The following is a 17,325-nucleotide window of genomic DNA, read 5'->3' as shown; positions in this document are numbered from 1 at the left end:
ACACTATCCATTTAAATTGTCACTTGCACGAACTGCCAAGATTAGTCACAGTGCTACAATCATTACCATCACAGTAAAGGAGTCCAAGATTTCTCTGAAAGTGCAATGTCCTCCTCTCCTGTTCACAAAACTGCACAAACAACTACGTGACAGCCTTCTGACTTACCATGCAGAATCAACTCTCTTTTCTGAGCTATTTTACTCAGTAACCCCTCAGCCCAGTCTGGTACATAACAGTAATTTCATAACACATTTTCACATGAAAAGATGCTCAACTGTCTTTTTGGGGAAGAACAGGCACAAAGACATTTGTAGTCAGAGCCAAATTTTCAAGTAACGGTCATACCTGCAACTCTCAAACCAGTGGCATTACGTTGGCTTTCCATACTGAGACATTAACAAGCATCATCAAAGCAGGTGTGCAGCAGCCTTCATGAGCACACACTTGAGCTTGCCAGATCCTGTCATCTTGGATTAAAGCTGTATTGGGAAAGGAAAAAGCCTTAGGGCTACTCTGGGCCTCTGACAGGGAAGTGGAAAGAAACCCTGTATGGATGGCTGGTGCATTTGTTCCCTACTGACACGCTTAAGCAATTTATGGCCAACAGCAAAGAAGAACAGATCAGTCCCAAATATTTTGCAGTTGCCCATATGGAGATTTCTTGATCTTCTGGCCACAAGGCAACAGGGCTCTGTAGGATACCGGCCCACTCTAACAGGCCTCTGCCTTTTTCTTTTTCTTCCCCCAGCGCCCCCCCCCCCCCCTTTTTTTTTTGTCCCCAGAAAAACCAAAGTTCCTCCAATTCCATCTGAAACTGGATGAATGCCATTTGCCATCAGCAGTGAGCCACTTCCTCATGCAGATTTTGCATCAGAAAAGCACTTGGTATTCTTACACTCTTACACCCGCTTGGGCTCAGCAAAACTCCCAGGTGCACTTAGATATTAAGCGTGTGACTTGCACAGAACTTAAGCATCATCAAAAACGATCTGCCCTTTGTTAAGGTCTCACATGCCACTTTCACGTGGCATAATATTGCAAGTGTTGGTTTGGGCACAGACTAAGACTTGATAGAGATACGCTATCAATTCTCTCTCGTGCCACAGCGTTCCTGTGTGGTCCTAGGTGAGCAACCTGGACTCGTGGTGCCTGGCTTCCTGCTCATAGGGAAATTCGCCCACCTTGCACAGTGCAGCACACCGACACAGCGGGGGAAGGATCTCAGGTAAAGGCCGGTGGCTGCTGTTCTGAGCATTACTCTGCCATCACGGAGTCGGCGTTAGTCTTCCCATGCAGCATCAGGAAAACAGTATCTGGGAGCTGCACCAGAGGAAAAGAAAGCAACCTTGTTGAAATAAATCCATTTGCACTGAACTTAAAACACTACAGAGAACTGGGACACGTGTGTGAAGCGGGTGAACAGACTGAGCGCAGGAGCAGGGTCAGGAGTTCTCCCGGCACCACTGTTCCTCCTCCAGCAACACAAATGTGTCTGTAAATTATCTGGATCCCCACAAGCGCTCCTACATCTCAGACAGACAGATCGCTGCATTAGTCTGATGTTTCCACAGCCTAACAGGATGTGGTCACTTTAAGGCAGCCAAAAATCTGCACCACCACCCTCCTCTGCTCCTGCTCTGCCTGCACAGCTGAGCAGCAGAGGCAGAGGAAGGGCTGGCTGTTTTGCTCTCCAGAGTCAGGTCTGCTGCTGTATTTAAGCAGGATGATCACTCACATACGGACGGTGCAATTATTTCTAGACACGCGTTTGGCTCCTGCCTCGTGAAGAAAGCTGAAGTAAATACGGTCAGGATATTTCTTAGCGGTGTTTATTTGCCACTATTGAGCACGGATGAAAGACAGGATGGATGGCAGAAGATAAATTTATTATCTCTAACCATTTTGATGACTTCAGATATCCAGCACACCTCTGCTCTCTCTACCTGTTGCCTATCCTCTAACAGCAGCACGTGAACGTCCTGCTGTGCTTCATTTCCCCTTGCAGACTTGGTGGGAGTCGGATTAGAGTGATGCGTAAGCATCATCATGAGACTGCAGTGGTGGAAACAAGCAAAGACAGAGCAAGCTGTGCAAATTTGAAATAGGAAGGCAAACACAGGCCACGGCAGGAGACTGGGTGAGCAAAACACGAGAGACTATAACTAATTATTGCTGTCACCATCTCCCTCTCCTGCACTGCTGGAGCACACTGGGTGACTGGGGGTGGGAGGGGGGTGGCCACCTCAGAAGACGCTTCAAGCTGCCTGCCATTGCCCTCTCAAAGTCTTCCCCCTTCTGTTTTACTGATGATTGATTTTCACAAGGCAGAATTTATTATTTTTTCCCAGGGGAGATTCTTTTTATCTCATTAAGTTACTTTTCCTCCTAGATCTATTTAATATTTGCACCTGGGGGGGTTGTGGAGGAATGAAACAAAACTAGTCAATCCCCTGATACAGGCAGCGAGGGGAGGAGACCTTAGCAGCACCTCCTCCTCTTACCCAGACATGGGCCTTCTCTCGTTTCAAATACTTTTTTATTATACTTCTGCAGCCATGTAGTTAATGCAGAGAGGCTTTAGACACAGGACACAGTTGCAAACTGTGAATTTGAAACCGAAATTGTAATTATTGCAGCCTGCTGCTGTGTTAACCAAAAAGGAATAAACCCTCCCCCATACATTAAGGTGTTCTTACAGTTGGTCTTAGCTAGCCCTTCTTGCAGATGTCCACGTAACCAGCACTAGGTACTGAAAACGGGGGAGGGATTAGGGCAGATGACAACTACACAGGCTAAGCTGGGTCAGCTCCTTTCTGGTTACACCAGTCTAGAAACGCACCTCTGCAAAAGAGGAAGATTTCACCCACAGCGGTAAGCATTTGGCTCACTTCGGCTCTCAGAGCGATGTGTTAGTGGCCTGTGCAAAAACATATCTTATCTTTACCATCCCCGACAGAGACTGCAACAAAATTTTCATCTATTTGTCACGAGGCCTGGGGCTCGATCTAGAAACCAGACAAATCAGTAGAAAGACACATTGATTTCCATGGGCTTTGGGCAAGGTTTCACATGATGCAGTGAGGGCAGGACCAGGGGGAAGAAAAAAACCTACGCTTTTTGCTGCTTGGTATCACATAAAGAGTGCCAGAGATCTGGGTTATTTTCCTGTTTGTTTGGGGTTTTTACGTTTATCTCCTGTCCTTCTTTCCTGAAAAATACTGTTATCTGAGTCTGCTTTTAAGTTTTCCAACAGGCACACAAAAAAGCCCCTCAAACACGTAACAAAAAAAAAAAAAACCAAACCACACACACATTGGACATTTCACCACTCTGCGGAGCTGCTGGCCTGGCTGTGGAGTCTGGACTCTGTACCAAAGCAAGACAGTCTACACGAAGTGGTGCTAATGTACTGGAAAAAAAAGAAGAAAAAGGAATAGGGGGGGCAGGGGGAAGGATGAGAAAAACCAAGTTAGTGAGAAGGAAGTTCAGTATTTAAGTTTTCTGTTCTCAGCCCTATTCCATTTATGGGTATATACAATATCTTAGATCTCCTGTGCAATTAATCTTTCAGGAGAAGCATGGAGAGAAAATGGAAGACATAAGAAAAGTATGGGTTTGGGGCTTCCTTGTGCATAGCGTAAGTATTTAATTTATCAGTTTAAATATTCCAGTCTTCCCCATCCCCATTCCTCCCCACCCAACACAGGGTAACAGGCTTTGGAGTTTAAAAGCAGTACCTTCCAGCTCATGGTCTGAAGTGATTCACCAGCTCTGACATATTCTTTTCTAACCTAAATCCTCATTTTCCACTGACTTACATTTTGAAGTATGCCTAACCTTTAAAGAATTCAGCAAATGCTCTTCAGGGGGTAGGATTCCTGTTACACTGAAACATCCTGGTACCCCTCCGAGTGCAGCATCAGGTAATTGTACAAAGTTCTACTTCTCTAATGAGTCATACTCATTAGAAAGATATCATTGATAGTTTAAATGGACACTACACCAAACTCTATTTAGACGCTCACTTCACCTAAATTGCCTACAACAAATAGTTACTTGTCATCCCTAGCTCTGAAGTCTCTTTTTTACTTTCATCCTCAAGATCAAATTCATTGAACTGTCGCACTAATATAAAATACCAGATTTTCATCTCAGTTGTATGAGGACATCATCATTATTTTACTAAGAAGATTTCATGTCCTTGTTTTTTTCACTTCTCGGTATACCTGCGCAATCTTCGCTTCTGCCTGGCAGCAGGTACAGCTGATGGGACACTGACGAATGCGTGCCAGCAATGCTGAAATCCTGTCAGCCAAAACAGAATGATTTTTGAAAGAAACAACCAGGTTAGTTGTCCAAAGTTGCAGTCTTGGCAGCAAGCAGCACTGCCCAAGCTAAATTCTGTAGAAATCCGTATCAATCTGTATCTCAGTGTGCAGAGAGAAAGTGAAGGCCAACACCTGAGCCTCTGTCAGGACCCAATGAGTCCAACACCAGCTGCAAGACCCAGGTAAGATTTGGGACGGTTCTGCTGGCAAATTCTTTCTCTAACCGCAACTATATTTTTCACAGTGCCGAAAAGCCAGCAAGAGATGTCATTTTTCAAGTCACGTGAAGAAAGAGATCCCATCCCAAAGTTACATTTAATTAGAAGGTGCGTGGCAGCACACAGTGACTAACATGCAGTTGCCACCAAGGAGGGAGCAGTGCTGTGGTAGTTTTCTCTCTGATGTTAGGGTTTAGCTCATAATCCAAAAGGGAGGATTTTTCCTCTTCCATCAGAAAAGCTACGTGGCCAAGAGCTCTGTGGGGAGAACGATGGTGACAGAGGGTGTCAGTAACATCATTTTTGGAGGAATAATGGAAGTCTGGCCTAAGTTCAGATTTGCTGGATGAAAGCTAATGGAAACAAATCAGCCTAACAATCCATAGTCCGTGTTGCTTTATGGTTAAATATAAAACACGCTACGCAGTACTGTATCTTGCCTTACAAAAAAGGAAACATTAGACTAGAACTTTGCAGAATGAAGGTCTGTGAAGTAAACCAGTTAAAATACCTGAATACACTAAAGTATAGATGAGAATTTACAATTTATTTTCAGAACAAACCTGGGGGAACAAAGGGTACGTGTATTATGGTACTGGCTTACCTCAAGCTAGCTGGATGATCGCAGGCCATAGCAGAACTGATAGACATCCAAATTCTCCTTAGAGGATAAATCAGAAACAACCATCATACACCCTTTTCCTGTAGCAACACCTGGAAACAGCACAGAGCCCATATTCACCGTCACAGGCCACAGCCTAGAAGCTCGTCTGCAGACTGAAGGGGACGATGGGACTGAGCTCCATGTGTCTACCAAAGGCAGAAAGCCAGAGGAATAGCCAGCCCAGCTCTGAAAATAAGCAGAAACAGCAAGCTCTCCGGGGCACAGGATCAATGGGAGGGGCAGACTTGGAAAGAGTTTGTCCTGCGTTCAGAAACAAAACTATCTACACTCTCCTGCAAATTTAAAACAAGACCATATGCCACAGCTGATTCACAGGACTTTCTTGTTCTTCTATCAGAACATAATTCAGCCAACCCTGAATTTCATCCTGCCACTCATGCAATAAAAGAAAACAGTGTTTTGCTTCTAACATTTCTAGTGCCTGGTCCAGCTGCAGTTTGTATCCCAGTACTTGGCCAACTGTACTAGCCGCTCCACAGGCTGAAGAGGACAGAGTTCCTCCCCTGAAGAACGAAAACCTTTGGAACATGAGGAATGACACAAATCCAGCAGCACTGCTGTCTTGGTTTAGCTTTACTAAATTTTACCTCACGTTTCATAATCGCTATAAGACACTTGTATTTACTGACAGCATTCATTCTGAAGTTTGTAGGGGGGTGGTTTTACAATTTATACATTTTGAGATGTTTTATTCCTTACTCTTGCTACTTCCTTGTTAAAAACTGGGATATGATTTTTTACAATGGTTTATGCTGTAAGCCTGAGGGAGGAAAAATCCGTTTTCCTTTCTGTGCTTCAGTTAAAGAAGGAAATAAGTAACATGAGCCATGAAAGGACTTTGATCCAGAACTAGGGAATGTAAATGCTTTACAGATGCCAAATAAGGATGTTTCCAAAGAAAAAGAAAACAAAGCATTCTCTACCCCAACCCCTTTTCATTTCCAAACAAGGTAACGGAAGGAGAATTTTGTAAGATTTTGATGGAATTTCCATTTCTCCAAGAGGTTGTTCTGAGTTTTAATAATTACATACATGCATCAGAATAAACAACTGATTGTTTTGACAGGGGCTTATTGTGTTCCTGGGAGTGGAAACAAAAATAATTATTTAGATTAGGAGTGTCTCTTAAAGCCCTATAGCGACTGGAGAGAAAAGGGTAGAGGCAGGCATCAGTCCTTAACTGCAATGATGTTGATGAAATTACAGTGACCTGCCTGATGGCCATACTGCCTGCACAATGCATCCCAGGAAGTCCACAGCACGTACCGGCACTGGTGAAGCCCATGCAGAAAGTGCCACAAATAGGAAGATCTGTGGTTGAGCGGTTTTATTTGTACTGAATTACTGGACAGCACATGACCTTGCTCTGACTTAGAAACATCAACATCAGTTCATCTTGCATGCTCTTTATGAAAAGCTGGCCTCTGTGGGTAAGAGCCACTGAGAGTCTTCAATAAACAGACAAAAAAGATCCAACAGACTAAAATATGACGCATTTCCAACTAAACCCTACTTTCCTTCTAAGAAATGAGGAGTCCGCCCTCTGTTTATGTGAGCTGAAACAAGGTATCTGAGAGGAAAGTCCTAACTGCAAGACCGAGTAACTCTGTTGCAGTCTACTCAAATCCCTCTTAAACGGATTTGTCTTTCACTGTAGAAGCCTGTTAGAGCTCACATGAAGCGAGTATCTGCTATGTTTTTAAAAAATAATGTGAAGTACCTTTACGTATGCAGAATACAACAGTTAAAGCTCTTTTGGCATTGTATATTCTTAAACATGTGTTTTGCACAGCATTTTGACTTTGCAAAGGATGGAATAAATAATGCTCAGCACACATGCCTGGCCCCAAGATAAAAATCTACGGATTCAGCCCATGCAGATGGGCCCTCCTGCACTTGCATGATGCCTCAAGGACATTTGTAAGATTCTGCATGAGCGCAGATGTCTTCGCTGATTCTCTTGCAAGATCAGAAGACTGGGTCAATGGCTGTGCTCCAGATACTGTCACTACTAACACCTCCAGACATAATCACAGATACAGCTACAAAAATAAAGCGGGTCAGAAATGAGCTTCTAAGCTTATGGTACAGCTGCTTTACTATTTACTTTACTCTAATTCCCTAAATCCCAGAGCACAGTGAGAATGAAAAACCACCTTGCTGGCAGAAAAGCAGCACCATGAAGCAGCCAGTGTTCAGATATGGGAGATGAATGTCGGAGTTCAGAAAGGTCAGGTGTACGCCTTTGGGGAATAGCAAGGTAAGAGCTCATTCCCTTATCTCTCAAAACAAAACTGCGTGAATATATCAGGATATCATTTTTTTTATTGTTTCACATTAGAAACAAATGTATGCTTTCATACTTTTATATATACTAACGATTTAATAGTGCATTAACATCTTAACTCCACTGTCCAGCCATGGCAGAAGAACCAAGTACTTGCAATAAATAATATGTTACAAATCATACCCCTATCACACAGCACTTCCTGACAGGTTTTGCAGTTCCTTTAGTGCAGGAAACAACATATTTTGGTACAGTATTTCAGTGATTCTGTGACTTTCTTTGTTGACTATGCAGGAAACTAATTTTCCAAACTGTATGTTACGGATTCAAAGCCACTCACGTGGAAGTGGGGAGGAGGACACAGTCAAAGAGGCAGGAAAAGCTATGCCTGTGTTACTAGAACGCTCCCCACTGAACAGCAACATCTTGAACCGGTATGCCAAGTAAGGCCGACTGCTTTTAATCACAATGGTCTGCAATTCAGCGTGAGACTCCTTACTAAGTCCTCCATGTCACACTGCTGATTTGCAAGCAGCTTAAGATAGCTGACAGCAGGCTGTACTCTTCCTTTCCAGCATCAGGACAGATGGCCCAAGTTCACTCCAGCAACTCAGTTCAGCTGATACGAAAAAAGAAACACTAAGCAGCATTCTCATCACAGCCATGAGATACAGCAGAGCCCTGGAACAGAAAGGGAACCTGCCTCCTGAAGGACGGAAAGCATTGCTCTGCCATAGCTAACAGCACTAGCAGGGCTCTCGGGTGTCTTCCTGGGGGCAAACTGCTGGGGAGAATCCACACTCTAAACACGCTTTGCAATTAACTTACCCCAGATGCAAGTAAATGTTTAAATTTTCAGCAGACACTAAATGACAATATTGCTTAGACTGCTTGAATTATGAGGGAGAATAGAGCAGATCGATCCACTTCAGTACCCTTGGAAGAAGGGAGAGGAGGGGACCGCAAGCGCGGCTGGTACAGCACTCCCTCGCTGCACGCAGCCCAGGTGCTCGAGCCCAGGGAGCTGGCTGGCCTCAAGCCACTCTCACAGGATTTAGAGTGGATTTACCGGCTCAGTCGTGGCTTGCAGACCTACATCTCCTCAAAGGTCAGACCCTGGCACACATTCCTACAGGCCCTAAAACTAGCACTAAGCCCATGGTTTCCCCAGTATAAATGCCTTCTTCCCACGGATACATCCTTGTAGAAACTAGGGTTAGAAGTAGTTAAAACAGAGAACTTCACAAAGTAACTACATACAATGTGTACACAGATAAAGTCCAAGAGAACAGAAGATAAAATTAATAATTTGCCTGCCAAATACATATTCCTCCTCTTTCTAGGACCAATGCTTTAGCCAGTGCCTTTTCTTGGAAGAAGGTAACAACTGTCCTCTAACTTTCTGTAAGATCCCTCTGACTCCCCTCAGACCAGTTTCGAAGAACTGATACCGAGTGTCACGATTCCCGTCTTCCAGAAAAGCAGAGCAGCGGAGTCACACAGCAAATCCTCTGGCAGAGCAGGAAGTCCCAGTATCCACTACCCCACTTCGATCACTGGGCACCACTCCTTCTTTACACCCACACTTGCCCAATTTCCAGCACGTAAATCAAACTTTTGACAAGACAACACACAAGGTGTGCTAGACAGCTCCACATTTTAACCCTAAACTGAAACGGCAAAGCAAAGCTGTTTGCTCATTAAGACCCTTAACTCTACAGAACAATGGACCAAGGACCCAGTCCTTAACCCTCCATCCTCAGGAAATATATTCTGGGGTAAACAAGAAAGCACTTGAGCTAAACACAGTGGTAGTGGGTACTTCAAGCAAAGTCCAGGACTTGCACCTTGATTGGGATACCTGGAGTTTTGTTTTGGCTTTAAGCCATATAAAATGGATGTGATATAATAAGAAAATGATCCAGTTAGAGAAGAAAACCATATGAGTAAAACAATAAACAATATAAAAACTTAACAGATTAAACATGTTAAATATATACATATACATATTATGTTTATATTATATAACATATATATGTTATTATGGTTTTATAGATATTATATGTTAAATATATACATATTTAACATAAATAAAAGTAACTGTTCATCAGCTGGGGTGTTAGAAGAGGGATTGAGCAGGGCCGAGGGTTACAACTTTTATCAATGAAAAGAGCACACGTTCCTGAAATAGGGGAGAATAAATAGAAGCACCACATGTGTTTACAGAGAGATTTGCAAGCAACAGTAATGCAAATATTACAATCAAACGCACGCTGATTCCTTTGGAGGGAAAAAAAAACCACCTTAGAATCCACAGCAGCAAAAGTCCAGAGGTAGGTACCAAGGAGACCTCAAGAAACCCAAAGGAAGCAAGGACAGAGGTAAAACCTTTAACAGATGTGTGAGGAAGTGCTTTGATAGCTGAGCTGCATGGAAGTCCCAGAAGATCCCCCGAACGGCAGTATCTGTATCACAGAGGCTCCCGCACAGCGGGGCCAGCAATGACCCTGACCGAGGCCTCTTCTCTGACACCGAAGAAAGCTTTGTGAGCCTCACGGGGGAAAGTATTAAAAACAACCCCAACAAAATGGGTGCCATCCAAGCAACTAGTGAGACAAGCTAAAATGCAAATGTGGTGGTGGTTGGACTTAGTGTTTTGGGTTTGTTTTTGGGGGGATGTTTTTTTGGGTGTTGGTTTTTCTTTTAGATCACTGCACATCCTGTACTACATGAAAAGTAAGGTTTTTCTTTGAAGGGTCGACAACTGCAGTAATGGCAGTACCTCAGCACAAAGGACGCAGAGCTAGCAGCTGACAAGCTGTCACGATCAGCAGACTTGCATTTCTCACACCAAGAGAATAACCAACGTATGAAAAGGTAATAATTCCAAAAAGGTTGTACCACAAGCCCACCTCCAATGACTGAAACGCCCAAGAGCCACCTCAACGCACAGCAGTGTAGAAAGAAACTGTAACTGGCCGTAACAGAAAAAGCAAGCTGCACCCAGGAGCATATATGCATTTTTTACTTGCACATGGGCAAGTAAATGCATATTAATACCGGAAAGTATGCATAATTAACACTGGGAAGTTATGCTGTCCTATGCCTATCGTACTCTGTATGCAGGTGGCAGAAAATTTCAAATAATATTCTGAAGCACACTTGTAAGTGCAGACAAGAAAAACTGTTCTTGGAAACATGCAACCTAATTAAGATAAACGAGGCTTTGAATCAACTACTTGAAAAAAGTGCACTTTGCCTTAACACGAACAAGCTGTAGAACGTGTTTAACAATGTGTTAGTTTGTGCAGGCAAAACCACCTGAATCAACCTCCAGCCTTAATTTAGATACTAAGCAGGAAGCCCAGTTTCTGCGAGGTGACTGCTGCAGGGGAAGCTCCTCAGCAGCCACCCGAGACTGCTTTGAGTCACAACGCACAAATGAATGGCTGGCCCCAGAAAAGCACGCAGCAATAGGGCCCGGGCTGCAGGCACCAGCCAGCTGGGAAAGCAGCTTTACACCTGCGGTCCAGTGCACTTCTCCAGCATCATCCGGGCAAACAGCAAAGCCTCCAGTACAGCCTGCCACTGCAGGGGACACCAGCTGCAACATCGAGCTCGGGGGAGCTCTGACAGCGGTTACAAGTGTACTGCTGTGTGGGTAACAAAATGACCCTACAGCTTGACACTCCCAAGTCCTGTTAACCATTTTCAAGAGAACAAAACCAAGCTGATTTGCAAAGCGTGTTGTCTCTAGTTTCCCAAGATTTAAATGAAAGCCACACCTGAAAAAATCATAATTGTGTTAAATAACTTGCCATTTTAGTTTACAGATGCCTTACACTGTTTAAGTTACCATGGTTACATCTTTTCATTATAGATATCATAATAAACAGGAGGGAATAAGAAACAATTGTGCCCTTGATTTGACTTCTTTTTTTAAATGTCAGGGTGGTTTGGGTTTGTGTTTTTAAGGTACTGACGCAAGATTAGTAGTATCATGTAACGGGTAGCATTACTACTGCAATATTAAGTCGTGTTTGTACACAGCTAAACGCAAGATATATTGGACAGTGAGACAAAAATTTCTGCCTGCTCTCACTGAGTATTATATACCATCCAATCTTGTCTCCAGCCTTGTCAAAATTAACTTACAACCTAGAGTTACAGAAATCTCTAGCTGTATCTCAGCAGGGTTTTCAAGACAAATCTATTAATCATTGTGCTTGTCCTGTGGCAATATATGATACGTGTACAGAAACATCTGCAAACCAAGGTACAGAACAATTAAATGATTTTGTATACATTTAACTTATTTTTATTAAGTGAGGAAATACCCTTTTTTGAAGGTAATTTCTTTGGTCTTAAAAATTCAAACCCAAGCCACCTGGTTTTCATTTCCTGGCATATTCCTCCTGTCTCAGCTGCATACTGTGCTAAAAACAAAGGCTCCATTCTTTAATTGTGAATATCAGACGCCTTTAACCTTCATTCTGTTGCTAGTGCCTTGGAATGTGAAAAAGCTAATATACAATATCCTCTTTTATCAGCTAAAATAATAAATGGCCAGTTCCATTCCTTTTATCAGCTGGGCTCAAGATCCGCAGATCCCTGGAGACTTAAGACTTTGACAGAGACAAAAACGTGTGGCTTTCAAAGCAGAATCACTCTATTTGAACACAGGTCCGTTCTACTGTTTCGGACGACAGGCAGGGATTGAAGGTCACGGTTTCTAAAGTTACCAAAGAAAAGGCTGGAAGTCAGTCACCTCAGACCCTTGCCACCCTACGGCAGCTAACAGCCATCACATCTGCTCTCAATGAGAAGCCAGCAACGAACAGCAGCTAGCCTGTTCAAAGGCTTCTATCACGTATCATTTTAACATAAAAAAAACTGGTACGGAGCGTTAGGACCAGTGAAGGATGGCATTCTTCAGTGAGAAATGCATGCCGTCAGAGGAAATGGACTGGGGGAAAGCAACTCGAACAGCTCACTGAATCAGCCTGTTAGCCAGCTCAGTGCAGAAGATTATTGCTAATAGAGCAAAGAAATATTTATCTATCAGTGGAAAGGAACACTTAGATATTACGGTGACCAAACTGTCTCCCACTTGGTAAAAGCAACAGGAGGCTCAGAGTGAATAAACTAATGGATGTAGACCCTGGAGAAGATTTTAAAAATAAGCGAACAAACAAGAAAACAAAATAAATATCTCTTTTCATCACATAAGCAAGCATTCAGAAAACCTGAAACGAATTTATGATCATGATCAAGAAGGGACACAATAATTGACTTGAAACCCATCAGATACAGTCTTGGGATAAACAGATGAAGTCCATTAACTACCTCCCTCATTTATTCACAATTCGTAACACACTTGTTGCTGTTTCACCTGCAAATAAAACTAACTTCTCCATGACTTGCAGAACCTTTGGTGTGGGGCTTGTGTTTGGAGTGACTGTGCATAGCTGGGTAAGGAAGCGGCACTCCTCACCCGGCGGCGTGCCGGATCCCTTAACCAGGCTCCTGGGAGGCCCTGCCCAGCCCCACGGTGCTTTCAAAGGGTACAGCCCAGGGAAGGCTGCTGTTTAAACCACGGGGGCCAGAGGGAAACCCAGCAGTGAGACTGAAGGCTCTCCAGTGTGCAGCAACACACCGATGTACAGATTTATACTGTGGATCGCAGAGAGAATCACATTCACCTCTTCCCTTTTTAACTGACGAGCGAGATTCTGCAGTTGGTTCGCAGATGTAAGTTAAATAACAGGCAATCACTTTACTCGCACATCAACACTTCCCACATTTAATGAAGAACCACAAATTTGAAAGCTGTTTCCCATCTCACCCCAGTCTATTAGTAACAAGGGTATTCGTTACAGCAGCCTAAATAGAAAGTATATTGCTTAGCTTGGACAAAAATGCATAGAAGAATAATCAGTGTGCTGCAATGCTGTCCAAAACTGGATTTCACAAGTTATTGCACCAAGTTTAAGAAAGTGGCCTTAAGGGACAAGCTTGTGAAAAGTAACAAGAAAAAAAAAACCTTGCACCCTGTAGTCTCTGGGAGCCACATGGATGTAAAATTGACTTCGGTTCGGTTTGTCTGTAGAGCCAGTGAACAGAACGTATGCCACAGTGATAACAAACCTTCCTAAGGTTTCCTAGCATTTACTGTTAAGACCATTCTGTTTATGACAACCATACCAAGCTCCAGCCTTTCTTAACGTGTTAGAAGTCACTTTGTAATGACCAACTTTTCAGAGAGCACAATTGCTTCCTTGACAAGATCAAAATGTTGAAAGTCTGCTTTGTTAATTTTCAAAGACTCTTACATGCAAATTTACTTTCAAACCATCATATCCATACTTTGCTGCACAATTCTTTGAAATTCTGTCAAAATACCTCAAAACCTTGTGCTGGGCATCAAACTTGGGTTCTTGTGAAAAAGCTGCAACTCCTTAAGCAATCTTGAGTTCTCTGAAAAAAGGCAAATTAGAATTTCTCTTATGTCGGTAATGACAATTGCCAATGCATTTCTGGGTTATCTGCAAACCCTTATTTATTAACTTGAACTCCTCAACTCTGTCTACAGCAGGAAGTCAGGCTTGAAGCTCTGCTGCGCTTTGGAACAAGCTTTCCCATGTTCCCTCTGGAGACACACACAGAACAGCATCATGGAAAACCTAGCGTTTCAGCCACCTCTGGCATCCCGTTCCCTTGGCTTGACAGGAACATTGTGACAATTGTGACAAGCTCCACGTGACTCCTACAATGACCCTACTATAGCATCATGAAATTGAATGTAAAAAGCCGCTGAACAGGCTACATCTCCACTTTACTTGACCCAGGAGCAGCCTACGTAGCTCAGGCTGGGCAAGGACAGTGGTATCAACCTTGCCACCACAGATATACATGCACACTGCACTCCCTAGTATTTTCTGAAACAATTTAGTTAGGCAGCTATATTCTTCCAAGACCCCCCTGCACGTGGCACACTCCAGCAGCAGCAGCAGCGTGAGAATTTTCCAGCAGTCACTGGTTATTCACGCATCCAGGAACTGCTGCAGTTGCAAGTGCAACAATCAGAGGCAGGGAGACCCTCCTCAGCGCTCCCACTGCCACCACAGCTGCGCTGCGTCCAGCCGTGCAGGGGCAAAGAGAAGCCCGATACAGGCATGGCGGCAGCGTACAGATTTCAGTGCGAGAATGAGAGGGGAGAGATGCAGATTAGATACATGACATGGAAAAAGGAGGCGCAAGCGAAGTGGGTACAACTGAACCAAGACTGTAGGAGTGAAGGGGGTGTACATGTGAAATTGTATCAGAAGAAGGAGAGGTATAGAAGCAACAGAATCCAACTACAAGCGAACATAAATATTGAGGAAACACGAGATCATAGTCTTTTGCTGCTCTCAAAGCAGCCTCACACTAGACACACAAAAAAAACTCCTCCCAATCTTTTCAGATTAGCATATCTTAAGGATAACTGCTAACCTTGGCCAATTTTAGCCCCATCAGCTCAAGCTGTGCAGGGGCGTGCTTTGAGGGAGATGAGACTGTAAGGAAACGTAAGTACATACAACGGCTGCATCTTTTTTTCCATTAAAAAGGACAAACCAAAAAAACATTTACAATCAAGAGCCATGTTAAGTGGTAAAATCAAATATTCTGAACGAGGCAAAGCCCAAGGTAGTATTGCTTATTGCAATATGGCTTATCGCAGTATGGCTTGCACTCTCTTAAGTCACTGTCCCTCTCCAAATCCATCTTTGTAATTGATTTAAAAAATAAATACAAAAATCACGTACCTTTTTCGCCCCCATAGGTCCCTCTATCTCATGCCACATACTGGATGAGCCTGTTCAGAAGAATTGGGGCTGTCAGCGAGGCTTTAATCTACAGATTGTTTTGTGATTCACTGAAATTTCGGAGCTGCATGTTGATCCAGAAGGGTGGCATGGGAGAGCTTGGAAGGAACACTTGGTTCCCCTTACAATGACACCTAAACAAGGAACTTGAGAGGCTCTCTGGACATTCAGATTTTATGCTTGTACCTGTATCCACCAGCCAACGCATAGTAATTCTGTAGTAAGGTAAACTTCTCAGTGGCCAAGCTGTGGCATGTCTCCCATTTTTATAACCAAGCAGCAAAACAGCAAATGTTTTGTCCACTTCACCTAGTCCATTTTTTGTATTAATGGCACAAATAATTATTCATTAATGGAACTTAAGTAGTAGTGACCCAATCTGTCCATTCATTTAAACACTTTGCCCTTTGCTGTCCAGAATCAGAAATCTGCAGGTCAGCACCAGCCACAACCTCAAGAGTGAAACTTTCCCATTCATTAATGACTTTAATTTGTACTGGCAAAGAAATGCGTTTGTCTACAGATGGATCTCGTAATAGTATGTCTAGATATACTTTACTTCCATCCCCAAAGCTTTTTGCCCTTCAGCAGAACAAAAACCGAAGTCAGTATTCTTAGATATTGTCCCCTTAACCTGCCCATGCTAAGTAAAACTTGGTATGGTTGCTAAACAACAGACACAAAATTCTTTAGGAGCTGCTGTAGGCTCCTAGAAAGTCCCATCAAATGGTCTGTGACCCAGAGACAGCCTTTTTAGGTAAGGGCTGCACAGATCCACCAAACACTCAGGAAGGGAAAAAAAAAAAAAAAAAGCCTACTGATGACACGGCACAGAAAAAAGTGCCCTTAAATACTGCTGTTTCAAACCAGATTTCATACCAGCTACTTGTGACAGCAGAAAACCCCGAAATATGATCATCACAGTTTTCCTGTACAATTCTGTTTCATCAAACAGATCTTCCCCTCTCCCCCTTTTTTCTCAGGCAAGAAAAACTGTTTGCATCTTCCTCAAAAGGACTTATGGAAATACTTTTCAGAATTAAAGTGATGACCTTGAAAGATACAAAATGAGAACAAGCTGAATCTGCTCCCCTCAGTCTAACTAGCAAACTTTTGCAATTTCACTTGTTTATAACAATAACGACTTTTCCAAGATGCATCTGGAAGTCATGAGCAATCATCCATTCGTACCTGTTTCAGAGCTCTCTTTTGGCTCATCTCTCAAAACTCGGGGTTTTTTTTCAGCCCTCCACCCTCTCTATTGGCACTTGCTTGGTCCTATCTCGCAGAACTACTGAAGAAATGAAGATGGCAGGCCATCTGTAATACAAACAATATTATTAAATGACAAAGTACTAGAAATGCACTAGAATACACGTGTTACTCCCCAAGGGAGTACGTCAGCAAGAGATCTCAAGAAGTTCCAGCTGTTTTCACCTAACAAATCTCAGGATAAAGCACACTGCTGAAAAAAGTCATTTTTTTCATTTCCTAACAGATCAGTACCTTCATAAATAAAAGGATCCTGAGTTGTTGCACCACCGCAAACCCGTACCAAAAACTTAGGCCTTGCGAGGGTGGAGTTTTGTTATATGCTGAACAGCTGAAGAATCTCACATTTATGTAAAACAGCTGAGAGAGGCCAGCTAACACCACTGGCATTAAATCAACAATCAAGAACTTGCATTGCACTTGGTAAGATCAAACTTAATCACACAACGTGAATCAAGGACTCTCAGAACAACACGCCCAGTAGCCAACTACTAGCTTATCTTACAATAACATACAACCCTATCAGAATGACTTAAAAAAACCTTGTGTTTTGTTTGATGTGGTTTACTGTCAGATAGCAAGACCTTTTTCTTTTTAGTACATGCACAGAAGAAAAAAGCAAATGAAGAAATAAAATGCTTTTCTTATCCCAAAGCTGAAGCATTT

This window comes from Falco punctatus (genome assembly GCF_963210335.1).
Source record: "Falco punctatus genome assembly, chromosome: 8".
NCBI classification, from domain to species: domain Eukaryota; kingdom Metazoa; phylum Chordata; class Aves; order Falconiformes; family Falconidae; genus Falco; species Falco punctatus.
Note: the sequence above shows the minus strand (reverse complement) of the source record.